Here is a 15,646-nt window from a genome sequence, read left to right as displayed (position 1 = left end):
TTTTGGTGGAGGCGGTGTGATGGTGTGGGGCGGCTTCTCCATCACTGGAAAAACGAGGCTTGTCATCACTGGAGGCGATCTCAATGCAGAGAGATATCGAGATGAGATTCTGCAACCAGTGGCAATCCCATATCTCCACAGTCTGGGACCGAACTCCATCCTCCAAGATGACAACGCTCGCCCCCACAGAGCGGGGTTTATCAGAGACTACCTCCAGAATTTGGGAGTAGAGAGAATGGATTGGCCTGCCAACAGTCCTGACCTCAACCCAATTGAACACTTATGGGATCAGCTTGGGCGTGCTGTTTGTGCTAGAGTGACCGACACAACCACGTCGGCTGACTTGCGACAAATCCTGGTTGAGGAGTGGAATGCCATCCCACAGCAGTGTGTGACCAGGCTGGTGACCAGCATGAGGAGGAGGTGCCAGGCTGTTGTGGCTGTGTATGGTTCTTCCACACGCTACTGAGGCTCCTGACTGTTTGTTAAATGAATAAATTGTAAAATTGCCAATATGTCTTGTTTCTTCCTTGTTACTGATAGACTTCAATCATCCAATCCACCAAACAACACCAAACAAGAGTCAATAGCAACAGCAGAATAAGCTGTTTGGCATTGGCAGAGAAGATTTGGCAAATTTTACATGAGCGCAACCCACATACTCAGCTGTGCTGCTCATCCCACAAATGCATGTTCCTTACAAATGAGGCACCATTTAAAAGGGAAATAAACAGGCTTTCCAACGGTATAAAATGTATTGCCAAGAAGCATTGTTACAACAGAGAAATAATCTACCAAACACAAATTTCCGAACTTTTTGTTTGATGTTTATATTATCTCTGGCTGCTGTGGCTTTTATGGAATAGTTCCATTCAAACGGAATAGTTACACACTTCAATGTTTACACTGCATAGCAGAGTAAACGTAGCAGGTTGCATGTTCTTGTTTAGCAGAGCGTGAACACGCAAGATCTGGGAGTGTGCAAGCATGAACGTTTTTGCAAACAACAGCTGTAGTGAAGATTTGCGCTAAATAATGGTGTAAATATCCGTCTTTTCCACTCAGTGTGATCATTTGGCCACAGAAGATTTGGATTATGCTGCATGAGCTGTATGGAGTAATTTTCCTTTAAACGCTTCCTGCTGTTGCACTCACTGGAAGTCACTGGGGTTAAAGGTGTCGACCAAATGCCTACAGTGTGTCTTAAATGTAACAAACATCTTCCAAACAGACAATTGCCAGATCACGTTCTGTTCTGACAGCTGATGAAAGGGAAAGAAAATTCTGAAAAATACATTTTCCAAACAATTTCTCTCAGGGGTGGAGAAGTAAAGCAGCAGTACTTCACTGTTGTATTCAGTTCATGAAGTAAAAACATGGGACCTGTTCTGCATAACTATTTTTCCCCCCTTTTTTTCACTTCCTGTTTGTTGGGCACTTTGTAACTTCTATTTTGAAAAGCGCTATATATATAAAGTTTCTGATGTTTATAATGTCAGTCTGGGTTAAGCCAGGGCGAACACAGGCTTAGGGCAGACAAACTGTATGTTCAGTCATACATATTATGAATTTACAGTGTAAAGGACAGTGGAAGATGTACACATGCCTTCTACAGTTAGTTATGTGGATTGAGGCAGGGTATTGGACCATGAGGCAGTTTAACTGAACAGGATAAAAGGTAGAACATAAATAATGAGAAGGGAGAGATGCATGAAAGAAAATAGAGTCTGTACTTATTGTACTGACTGATGCTTTGAATAGTAAATATAATGCAATCTAGGCAGCTAGGAATTTAAGCTTATTCTACCCTTACACTCTCTGTATGTTGCTCTTACATAGTATGCCAGCAAAATGCCTAAAATTAAAATGTAATTATACAATACCTGACACAGACAGAAGGAACACAATGAATCCACTTGCTGCCGCTGTAAAACTCATAGCTGGTCCTCTCCTCTCTCTGTCGAGGCTTCAGAGACGTTAAAACACATCAGCAGGGAGATAATGGACATAACATGAGAAATATATCAGTTAGTCACATCAAAAACAAAACTCTACTAATATTTAGCTGACAATGTGCCGTCTACTGTACTCTATCATTACCCTTGTCATTGAACAAAGTATTAACGCAATTTCTCTGAAATATTAAATCCTGCATGATAACTTTTTAAATGGCTGTCAAATTTTAAGCAATAAGCCATAAAACAAAACATTAAAACACAATTTCTCTGATAGAACTTACAGTGGAGAAGGATGTGGTCTTCTGTGCTTGACTTTTGTAGACAGGAGAGAAACAAGCTGGTAAAAAAAGAGCAGGCTTCCTTCCTCTTTACATCATTGACATGCATGAAAGCAGCATGCGGGTAAATCACCAAGTTTAATAGCAGAAATAAGCTTTGGTGTTTTGCAAGCTGATTAACTGATTAATATCAGTCAGTTATAGAAAAGAGAGAGAGCCGTATCTGTAGCACCCACAGAAGCAACACCCCACCCAGAGGAAACACTTGTTTCTCAATGTAACATCCTCTTTTGCTCAGGAGACAAAATTGTGATTCTCATTTGTGAATCATTTAAGTTTCACTTTTGTCACATTTGTTTCTCCTAAAAATGCCTTAGGAGAAATAAGACAGCCAAAGAGGAGACATTGAAATGGGAGACACTGTTGAGGTGTCAAATTTGAGATTTTAGTCAGAGATAAATGAGAAGTAGGGGAGATCTCTCTATTGGTTAGGTTAAATCTCTTTCATGACTCTGTGTTTCTCACTTGGACCAATAATGGAGCTATACAGCAAATGTCTCAAACGTTTCTCGCACAGCAGTCAAAAAACATTAATTACAACCTTTTACAATAAAAGACAATTCATTAACTTCCTTATCACATTTTATTTTTAATTGTTAAACACGCATGTCCACACAGTGCAAGATGCCCTGAAAGGGCCAGTATGGAAAACAACATTTTTAAAATGTACAAATTACAATCTATGGCCCAACTATGGACAAAAAAAAAAAAAAAAAAATAGGTTTACTTTTTTTTTAAAAATTAACTCAGACCCTATTTAAACTTTTTCTGACATGATGTAGTCTGGTACAGGCCATAATCTCACTGCTTTAGCACTTGCTTGCAAGTTGCTCACTACTAAAGTGATGAAATTATGGCCTGTACTAGTCTTCATCATAGAACAGAACTTTGTCCACCGCAGTGGAAATTTACCTTACCTGGCCAATGTGGAAAAATCATGTCAGACAAAGTTTAAATAGGCTCTGAGTTACAAAAGAGAAAACAAAGAAAAAAAATAAGCCTATCCTTGAACATTATTGAAGCAAAGTGTATAAGTTACCCATTTGATCCTTTATGAGGGAAACAACTTATCCATAACACTAGGGGCCAGTATGCAAGTGGCTTAACCATCTAATCAACATTGTCAACATTATCTAAACATTGAAACATGACAGCAGAATGTATAAAACTACCCTATACGGGTGAATGTGTTAGAAAAGTGTCAACTTTTTTTTTTTTTTAACGTCAGACTGAAATTGCAAATGTACTATTAATATTAATTCCAAGAGGCATTGTTAATAAGTCAATATACACATAACACACCCATAAGCCTTCTTAAATTTTAAATCAAAATAAAAAAAAGTAAAAATGCTACACTTAGTACTTTGACTGAGATTGAGAATCTCCATCTCTACAATGGAGCTGACAGGGCAGTACGAAAGAAGGGCACTGACGTCACATTTTGGGTATTCAAATCACCATTATTAAAGAACCAGTATATCAGACACTACTATGAACATCTTCAAAAATGAGCACAAATTACAATGTAAGGGCCCATGTTAAGAAACCACTATTTAATTTTTTGAAGGCATGCCCAACCCCTATACCCTAAAAGGGCCAATATGGAAGAATCCAATAAAACCTCCTAAACACTGTTAAAGCAAAGTGTACAATCAAAAATAGGATTGTTATGGAAGAAACCAGTCTTCAAATATTTTCAAAGTGGAGTGTCCAAATTACTGTGATAGGGACAAACCAAAAAAATAAAACAAAACAAAAATACTGGCATGGACTACAAATCACACCCTTGGGGGAGACTCCTGACCTTTATGTCTTGTGGCCCTCATGCGGCACTTGTTTATGATGGCCTTCTTTATCTTTGTTTTTTCCACCGCTGTCCATCCATCCAACGTAGCACACCGCATGACATAGGCTGCAGACAGAGAAAATTCAATCAGCTATATGAACTAGCCTCTTTATGTGCAAAGAAACACATTTCAACTGACTGTGAAAGTGGTTAGTTTAGCAGTTTATGTGAGCAAAAGCAAAATTGTTCTAAACAACAAAAATATTGTTATAGGTAGCTACATATTGTTACTCCAACTAACCTCAAGCATTTCTCCTAAGGAAACATGAAAATTTAATTTAGCATAGTACATTCATCTGTTACTTCAAAAATTAGCGGAATATACATTACAAAACTCTAACAAATGTATGAGAAAATAGTACTTATAATCCCATTGACTTTTGACTGGTCCAACATCGTCTTCCCTCCTGGAGCTTTGCCATGCTTTCCAAACGCAACACTGTTGGTACAATCTTCTGGTGTGAAGAACTGGTCAGTAGGTGGAACAGGTGAAGGCAGTCCTGTTTTGCCTCTTGGTGAATGGCTGCCAGTCGAACAGAGGACAGGAAGAGGCCACTGCCTGAGAAGAGCTCCTGCTGTCCAACTTTGGAGCTTGTAATGTCACTCTTGGATCCCTACTTGAGTTCCCCAACACTGTCAGTGAAGACCTGGAGAGCCTGAAGTTGCTCACTGTCTGGAACAGAGATAAAGACATGATTCACATACTGTAAGGATTTGCAACACAATGACAATCCCTACAACTTTAAATTAAATGTCAGTATATCTGCCTAATGTAATCAAAAAGTCATCTTGTCGGCAAAGACTACACACTATCAAAATCTCAACATTAAAAACCGCTCACATGAAAAGATATCACAGCCTGAAATCTTTCAGCAGTGTGCATGTTGACACTACCCTGGTGACCTATTTTATTATTACTTTGTGTATGTTTTTATGTCTTTACTGCAATTTATGTAGATGCTAGGGGGTATGGAATGCTTCACACAGATAGGATATATGTAGGCAGGTGGGTAGTGTCAGGTGACACTACAAACACACTACTATTGCTACAACTACTGCTACAGCTACCACCAATACTACCACAACAACTAGGCCTATTGCTCATTTTCCTCCTCCTCCTACTACTCTGAACTGTACAATGCAATATACAAGTAGTTGACAAAACAATGATGGACTACAAGGAGTTCCCAAGAAATCACATGTATTACTGAAAATCTCTTGTTTTTAAAGGAGCAAAGGAACATAGCAAACAAATTGTTGTTTGCTCATCATAATTTTCACAAGTCTTCATAATTAAACCCTTGTAAAATCTTGAATCTTGAATTTGAACAAAAAAAACAAAAAAAAACAATAGACAGGCAATAAATCAACATACTGATACTGGACAGCACTTCATTTTCTTCTTCTCCACCACTAGTTTTGTGAACCTTGCATTACACACACGGGCGTGAGGGATATTTTTTATTCCATGCCAGTAAGACGGGGGGCTGAATTCCCAAAAAGAAGAACTAACAGTTATTAACGTTATTCGGAATACAGCTCGGTTTCCGAGATTAGCACGCTGTATAGCCTAGCTGCTAGTCAGTATCCACTGAGTGGACTGATAACGTTAATATTAACTTTTTAACTCTGACTCGGAATGTTTGCTCCCTCAATCCAGATTAATATCGAAAAATATTTTCAAAGAAGGAAAAGGCCTCGTCCTGTGGAGGACAGGGGACCGTCTGGACCAGAGTAGATAATGTAATGTGATGTGTAATGTGAAAGGCTAGTGATTTAATGATGTAAAGATACAGGTGAAATTGACAGCAGAGAGATGTAGCAGGGCAGAGAGGCAGAAAGCTGATTTCTTTGTAAAAGGAGCCTCGTTTCTATTCTTCTGTACCTTGTAGACAAAAGCAAGCAACAAACAGAACAGTGTAGCACTGTATATTTTTAAGTTATGTTATCTTTGACACATAGTACTTGAAAGGGAGCACTTATATACAGGTCAGTTATTTGTTTGACAAATGGAACTATTTAAAATGGAGTACATTAGATAATTTTTCAGTCATCCAGGTAATGGGATCCTTTATTGATAATAGCCTATATTGACAATATAAGAGAATACAAGAATAAAAACACATCACATCATCATCCCCCCCGCCAACTCAACCTACCACCACAAATACATTTGAATTCTGTGGGAAACACTGGGGTGCTATATATTTTGCATATGTAGTAGGAACACTTGTTTCAATATTAATGCAGTATTCCCTCTTAGTTCTCGACACCCCCCCCACAGCACTAGATTGACTCCTCCCTGGTCCAGCCCTCCAATTAGCTTGTCAGGGTATTTAAGGCAGCTGTGGCATCATGGCTGCCTTTCCTTTTCTCTGCCTGTTGGTTGCCATATTGGCCCCTCTTTGTGACTCTGAGGTAGGTGATGCAGTCATGAGGTTGTTTAAGGGTGTTTCTATGTACTCAATGACTGAGTTTTATTTTGTTTGTAATAGTCTCCTGTCTACCTGGTCTACCTGGTCGTACTGGTGTCTGCTGGCTGAGATTTGTGAATTAAGGTAGGTTTTCCAACTGTTTGTGCACCAAGCACATGTGAAGTGGTACTGCAACTGATCAATCTTATCTGCTATAGTTCCTGTCTGCCCTTGGGTGCTGTGGATTCTTACCACCCTGAGTCTGCGTAGCCAGCGCACATTTCGTCAAGGTATTGGTCACTGTAGTTAGGGGTAAGTAGGGTACGATAAATACCCGAGGTAATGGTTATTATAGTGTTATAGACCTGTTGCTAATGTGCCTCTTGTATTGTAGGTCTCTATCAGCTGCTGTTTTGCCTCTATAGTTTTGTATTTACTGTGTATGTGTGTTGACTTGGTTGTTTTATCTCGTTGCCAGTTGTATCTGGTACTTTTAGTGAGAGCCAACTGGTTTGTTATTAATGACCTTTTTATGTTCGAGTAATCTAGTATATTTGTTATCTCCTTATAGGGGAGCAGAGTGCTGGCTGGTTGGAGAGGCTCGACACCCTGGTGCGGTTCCCTTCACAAAGTTTGTACTGGTAAAAGAGCACTGGGACACTGTTTTTCACCTTTTTGCTGTGATTGCTGTTTTGCAGTGAATACACGTGTGGTAGGTAAGTGGTTGCACCCCTGGACACGCCCTCAGTTAGTCTGCCTCTCCATTGCTGGCCTCAGCCCACGCTCCCCTTCGTAAGTACTGGAAGTGTTTTAGTAAAAGAATTGCATTTGTTAGACATTAATTAAATTATTGTAATAAATATTTTGTTACTTCCTTTCACATAGGTTTGATTTTTTTTTCATTTGTGTTTAACCCATCCTCTCCACAGACCCTTCCAGTCATTAATTATTCAATAAATTTGCATTTCTTTTGGAATCACGTCTCTGTCTTACTTTAGTTATCGAACTTGTGTAGCCTGTGTATGACCGAGGTATTAGTCCAGGTTCCTCAGTATACTTCCTGGGGTGAAACTCCCCAGGTGGCGTTGTCGGGTTAGTTATATTCTGTTTGCTTATATCGCCACCCCGCCACACATAGTAGTATTTGAAAATCTGTTTTAACCAATGACCACATCAGCTGACTTCACCAGTTGCCCACTCTCTTATGCTACTGAGTGTAGTATATGGTTGAAATTAAAACTCTTGCCCTAATTGGCACATGGTCAAACACTTGGCATTACAATGCGGATGGGTTGCAATTAAACAATTTAATTACTAAATATAAATACATAGTAAAACTGTTAAACCACACAGACTTACCCTGGTCATTTTGGCTAGGGTCTGGTTCATTGTCCCTCATTTTCTTTGGTGGGCAGCGCTGTCTTTTAGGCAACTCCTTTAACTTTATACCATGCCCAGCTGGGTCTTTCACACTGTGGATCAGTAACAGCAATACATCGAAATTACAAATTAAAAACAAAAAAAAAGTAGCAGACATATTAATTAATAGCCAAGATCGCACATTAGCTTTTGGCTAACATGGCAAGAAGGCAACCGGGTCACTAACTACGTACGGGTATCAGGGTAGAACCCTTAGCAAGTTAGGTAAAGTTGGCTAAATAATGGTGCATTCCAATCCGATCTAAATGTGTTCCAGTGCGTCTTCTCGGGAAACATGGACGCAACAGCCTTTACCCATTAACGTTAACGGTAGCTATCTGACAGCTCTAGTAACGTTATCAGGCTAGTTCATACAGCAAAGACCTCCACCTAGTAACGAAGCACAAGTCAACTGAATTACGTTACAAATATAAACTGCACGTTTTCATAACACAAAAACTACAGATCAAGTAAAATAAAGTTTTATAAAGTACAGATCGATGCTGTGACGTCAGCTGTGTTTATGTCGGATAACTCATGCGGAAAGAATCTTTCCTGAATTTCCGACTGGGAATTCCGACTTGAACAACCGTTCTGCTGCACTTTTCCGTGTTGGAAGTCGTTTTTCTCCGAGTTCCGAGTACAATGGAGTGCTGCCTGACTGAGAAGCCATTAGCTAGCTAGCATAGTAAGCTAACAGCATTGCATTCTCTTTTCTTTTAAAATGTAATTAATGCCACTCAAACTATGTTCTAACGTTCTGTAAATTACTTTGAACCTTTAACAAACTATATTCATGTGGTATTTTTGACTTAGCCTACCTTTTTCCTCGACTTTGCACCAATTTTCTCTTTATTTTTCCAACTGACTTCTGCCACTGCCGCGGTCTTTTTTGTTTTTTGCAGTCTTTGGGTCAAGTTCAGCGTTGGTGTGTGTCCAAGGGCGTTCGAGATTCAGTTGTATACCATGAGGTGGTCGAGTTTCATTCTGGACAATCACTCAACATGTCAACGTCAAGCCGCATACACACTTGCTTGAAACCAGTAGACAGATGGTGGTAGCATACAAGGATATAAACACCGGTAATAGCCAGGAAGAAGAAGAAGACAGTGGCAGGCAGTTGGCTGGCAGCAGTTCCAAGGTGAGTTGAAAAAAATAAAGTTTTAGCAAGTTTCTACACCTTTTCGTTGTAGACTTTGTTATAACGTTACAAAAATGGCGACGGTAAATACAACTTTCGGAGCAGCCAACATTAACAAAGGTTTACATTATTTAAACAGGGTTTATTCTATTAAATAGTTAGGAAAACATCAAATTACGGCAGCTTCAATGCAATTAGCGTTATCAGAGTCAGATCTAAAACACATGAACAGGCTGAAATGAGAACTATTCAAGACTGTGTGGAGACCTTTTTTATAGATCAGACCGAGTCCAATCTGAGATGTATCTAAAGGTCTGAAATGGGAATTAAATGAGATTATATAGAGACCTCACTTTTATATAAGTCTGAGTAAAGTTTGAGATGCAAAAATCGTGCTAAATTGAGCATCATTTAAGACTTTTTTGAGGTCTCTTGTATAGATCAACAGAGGTCTGATCTGCGACTGCTCAAGTTTGTTGCTCAGGAGAAAAAAACGAGAAACATTAATATAATATCTTCAAATAATATCTTTTTTTGTACCACACTGATCTCATTGCAGTCTAGGAGCAAAAAAAGGGACCTTCAAGACATCTCCTTTTTGATTTTCCTTTCCTATCCGCCATGATAACATCTTCTGAAAAAAGAAAGAAAGGAAAATGAGAGACATGTTTTTAATCACTCCTTTTTTTTGAAATTGGTGGCATAATTCAGTTTCTGAGCTGCTGAGCGCGTCGTTTCAAGCCAGCAGGGTCAGCTGTATCCAATTAGCCTGTTGTTAAGAACAATTGAGGCTTGCAGTTGCATCACAAATCAGTCAACCACAGCTGGCACCTTCATGAAGGTCCACCGGAGAATTGTCTGTGTGCAAATAATGGCTAAATATATAACAACCATGCTAGAAAAAGAGAAATATACCTAAATGTTGTGGTCTGGGTGTGTGGTGACCAAATCCAAATGACCAAATTGTAGGACAGCCATGTTGATTTTCTCCTCTCTGTCTCTCTCAAGATTTATAGTTTTTATTATTTTTTTTATAGAAGCCACATACAACATACGCAATATAAACACCAATGCAATACAAAGACAAAACAATACATTAACAGCAACCCCCTTAAAAGGATAATGCATTGAAGAAAGTAGACTTATATTTAATGAGAAAGGGAGGCATGAGAAAATATTTGGAGTGCAAACATCAAAATGCAAACTTCATATCTGTCTCTCTCTCTCTCTCTCTCTCTCTCTCTCTCTCTCTCTCACACACACACACACACACACACACACACACACACACACACACACACAACACCCAACAGCACCACATCCCTATTGATGAGTGTGTAAGCAGACCGCTACACACAACACTCAACCTCCCACTAACCCTGACCGCTGCGTCCCTCTCTTCCCCAAAACCTTCTCAGCAAAACATCTGACCCATTTGAACGTGGCCTCCCATGCCTTGCTGTAGCTATAGAGTCATATAACATTGGTTACATCACTAGTTTCTTTATCTTATGTTTGTCTGTTTAAGTAACGTTTACTTCGGCTAATTTAGTTGATGTTAACTTACTCACCAGTTGATGTTACACCATGGCAACCACCGACCACCCGGCCAACAGCCAGAAAAGGCTCCAAAATACACCTCCAACGTCGCCGACACGATCCAGACCACAAACTTGAAAATAAAAAACAAAAGATGCAATTAAAATACTGTTAAAAAACTCTGTGTTTAACAAGGGTATTGAGAGTGACCATATCTTATCTGTAATGAGCAAAACTAGTTGCTTGAGAAATATTAACCATCAGCTGTGAATGCCGTGAGCACGGCGTCATCAGTTGAAGCGTAGTCTGTTAACGGTATAATGTTATCTACTATGAGAGGCTTAACATTAAAGTAGAGTCAAATAACGTTGGTTAAATCACCAGTTTCTTTATCTTATGTTTGTCTGTTTAACGTTTACTTTGGCTAATTTAGTTGATGTTAACTTACTCACCAGTTGATGTTACACCATGGCAACCACTGACCATCCGGCCAACAGCCAGAAAAGGCTCTAAAATACACCTCCAACGTCGCCGACACGATCCAGACCACAAACTTGTAACTAAAAAACTAAAGATGCACTTGAAAATACTGTTAAAAAACTCTGCGTTTAACAAGGGTGTTGCCTAACTCACTTTGCTCCAGACACTCATGTTAGGTTGCTGTTAACGTTACCAAAGACTCCTCCTGATTAGCTAACTTAACATAAGGCACGTACAGTCATTAACACTCAAAAAATATTTAACCTGTTTTACGCTAACGTTATACAAGTGGATAAAATGACCAAATAATAATTACAAATATTTTGTTTAATATTTGAATAATATTTTGTGGATATCAATAACCAGTGTTATATAACTAGCTAATAACCTTTATGTATCTTAGCTAACGTAGGTTACACACTGGTTAACAGCTAATAGCTAAGGTTACAATATAGAACTGTAAGACAGTGGGAAAAAAGCAAGTCAACTTGGCTAGAAGTGACTACATTTGAAAATGTCTCAGTTTTACATAAAATAATAATAGAAATAATTTACTTGTTTTTGTTGGGTTACCGGTAATACGTCTTTTCTTTTTTGTCCTTTACCGCCACTTCCACCAAACAGTTTAAAAAAAAACTTGAAAAGAAATCTCCCTTGCCATTGCTCGCATCATTTTTTTTGTGGGCACGAAAAGCTGACCAATGGCAAGGGAGAGTTTTTCGTGGCCAGGTTTCTACTGTAAATGGATTTATAGTAGAGAAGGATTATAGAAGTGACCAAATATTTTCCCATAATCCTTTGCTATTTACAGTAATAGACTGTATACAAGTTTTACAGTATCCTACTGTACATATTACAGTAAGATACTGTTTAAATTACAAAAATCGGTTACAGTGTACGTTATTTTATTTAGGCTAATTATTTAAATTTTCTTCCATTTATTTATATAAATCCATTTAAAATGCGGGACATATCGGGACATTTGGTCACCCTGATGATTGAACGTTCATTGTTCTGGAACAGTCCAACCTGCCCACCATGCTGATGACGATCTCGCTCTACGGAGGGCGGAGTGTTGTTGTCATGACAACTCTGAACGATAGAGGGCAGCACTGGGCCAGAAATTACACACAGACCCTTTAATAAAATATATCTCGCCAATATCGCCAAGATATGTCAACAGCAATCCATCAACCGGATCCTAATTCAAAATTTATTGATTTTAGTGTTTATTTTATACTACTACCTTGAGTGACAAAGAGCAGGGAGTCAGTGAGAAATAAGCAAAAGAGTCTTTATTACTACTTAATGAAATGGGCTTCTGAAAAATATGTCGCATAAACAAGTCACCGTATTTCATCTCAACAATATACATAAATTACACACAGTGAAGTGTTAATATATTTACAATCTATGGCAGTAACTCATACTTTGCAGAATTTGATTCCTTTGCTTCAAGTGAAGTTAGGTTTTGGAAACAGGTAAATGCTTTAAAGAGCTGACCTGTGTTGAGTAAGCAGGAACAAAAAAACATGAAGCTAAGTGGTTTCACACAAGAGCTTTACATATGTACACTGTTGTATGGTTATAGGTTTAACTTTTATGGTTGTCATGATGCTGCCTTCTTGGCCAGGTCTATCCTGAGGAACAGAATTTTAATCTCATTGTGGCTACCTGCTTAAATAAAGATTGAATAACACCATGTCTTAATAATAGACCAGAGAGTTGTGCTGTGTTCAGAAACTGGGGTTTGTGTAGGGTTTTTGGACTGTGCTGTACAGCTCAGATGGATCCTCATCAGCTTCCTGGCTTCTGGTTCTGAGAGGGAAACAAATACATTTTTGCATTCTGAAGATAAGAAGAAACGGGTTCAAACAAACAGAACGCTGCAATGCAATGGTAATAAAATGGTTATAATCTATAAAAATCTTGGACATTGTTTAAAACTCATGCATTTTTAATCTCATAACCCATAGCTCTCTCAGTGTGCCAATTTGGTGGTTCATTCAGCTTTAATGTGAAGGCCGGCTCACCCAGGATCAGTTTGGGGTCTTTTGAAGTTGACAGCAGCATACTGGACAGTCTCCTCCTCCTCACAGCCAGATCAGATCTGGCTGTGCTGTAGAGAAGTGGACGGTGGTGTAGTCAAGGTCGTCCTGCTCCTCTGTCGGTTGTGTCTGTGCTGCAGCTGACGTGTCACACACATGACCCGGGTTCAGCTGGGGTGGGGTGGACATCACACAGACAAGGTTACATTACATTTTACAAAAATCACTTTCTGGCCCTTAAGGTCTTTGCACACCAAGTCCGTATTTTCCGTCCGAAATTGTCGCACGTCTAAAAACAAATACGACCTCACGTTGTGTCAATCATGTTTACACACCGACTCCGAAACTTTTTTCCGTCAAAGTTTTTGGAACAGGTTCGATTTTCTGTGTTTTTTCGCATCCGTCAAAAGCCTTTAGAGAGTTGTTTGACCACTCAGAGCCACCGTACTGTTGTTATTCATCATCCAAAATGGCATCTGATAAGCTGATTCACTTCGTCTCCCAGCACAAAGCACTTTATGACAAACAAAGTAAAGAATACAGAGATGCGGAATTTAAAGACAGATTGTGGCAGGTGATTGCAGAACAGCTTGGAATTGGGGATGGTAGGTATGATCGCAAAACAAAGGATGTACGAAAGATTAGACAGTAGTGATTGTGCTCTAGTTATAGCTAAGCTAGCTTAGCGATAGCTAAGTTATTAATTTTCCTTGTTTTGTATAAGTAAGTTGTAAGTAAGTTGTTTTGTAAATAAGTTCAAGCAGTGAAGAAAATGTGGCGTAACCTGCGGGACAGATATGTCCGCAACAAGAGAGACGAACAGGGCAGAAGTGGACAGGGGGCCAGCAGGACAAAGAAGTGGGAATACATGGAAGCAATGTCCTTCTTGAAATCTTCCACAACAAAGAGAAGGTTAGCCTATCCAGAAATGTACAACAGCAATGATGATGCTTGCAGCAGAGTGCAATTTAATAGCCGCACCAGGGTTTGAGTTATGTGGGAGCCAGTGGGAAAAAAATCATACATCTGTGGGGGTCGCTAATACATTATCAACAACCATTATTTTAATCACAAATAATGCATTTTTCAATGTAATGAGTATTATTTACGTTAACGAGATAATTAGGCTAAAAGAAACATGTTTTCCAAAAGAACTACGCACCATATTCTCTCGTGAATGACAGTATGGCTGCACTTCACCACCATTTGTTTGTTTGTTGTGTGTATGGGGTGCGTGCGCCGCATGTGACATGATAAAAAAAAAGTGGGCTGCTGTCTGTGTGTGTCTGTGAAAGTGTTGGACAATGTAATGAGCAGTGAAGTCTCTCTCTCTCTCGCTCGCTCGCTCACTCTCACGGAAAGCGCACCCGTTAGGCTATTATTTATTTATCTCCATTAGTTATTTTAGAGACCCCCACAAAGCTCAGATTATAACTCGAACCCTGAGCCGCACAATATCATTTCATAACTCAGATACGCCTACTTTCAACAGGTCAGATAGTAATATTCAGGTGGATGATGATGACGAGGAGGAGGATGAAATAGAGGATGAGGACAGCACACAGACAGAGAGGGAGAGAGACAGTGTGGAGACTGAGAGGCAGGACAGCTCAGCCCCTTCAGGTAGCCGCGGTGCCAAAAGAAAGACGCAGGCAGAGAGTAAGGTACCTCCAGCAAGGTACCTCCAGTGGAGAGAAGCAAGGGATGAAATGAGAGAGAAGGAGCGAGAGAGAGAGCGACAGCAGCTTCAGGCCTCGCAGGAGCTGCAGACAGATGAGGTGTCCACCTTTCTCTCCAGCTTGGCCCCCAGCATGAGGAGACTCACCCCAGAGAAACTATCCTTTGTCAAAATCAAGATACAGGAATTGGTTCATGATGCTGCCTTTGGGGGGGTCTTCTATCAGCAGTTTTCCCAGGATCCAACCTACCGTAGTTTATGATTTTAGAAGTAAAACAAACAAGCTATTTGGTGACTACACAAATGAAAACAATCAATTCTGAATTGTATTTTATGTCAGTGATTTATCTTTTTACATGTTACAATGTTTGAATACTTTTTTCACAACCATTTAAATGTTAGGTTGCCAGATTTCAATACAATTATTATTACTGATTTATTATTTGTCAGTTTAACAATTTCGAACAAAGGTTCTTTTGTATTTATGAATGCAAAATAGGGAACGAGTTAATTGGTCTTTTGTTCTTTTACTTTATATGTATATGTATGTATTGGTTCAGTGTGGTAGTTACAAAATATATGTAAATAAATATATAAATATATACATATAAATATAAATAAAATAAAAAAATATAAATAAATATGTAAATCATAATAATAATAAATATAAATATATAAATATATATTTACAAAATATAACAATAACAATAGTGTAAACTTTGATTATATAACAATTCTGGTAGTTGTTGGTAGTGGTAGTTACAAAATATATGTAAAATAATATA

Source organism: Centroberyx affinis, unplaced genomic scaffold (genome assembly GCF_046629955.1).
Source record: "Centroberyx affinis isolate AG114_WGS23_722 - 3 ecotype Tasmania unplaced genomic scaffold, CSIRO-AGI_Caff_v1 ptg001596l_1, whole genome shotgun sequence".
NCBI lineage: Eukaryota > Metazoa > Chordata > Actinopteri > Beryciformes > Berycidae > Centroberyx > Centroberyx affinis.
This window is presented reverse-complemented; position numbering follows the sequence as displayed.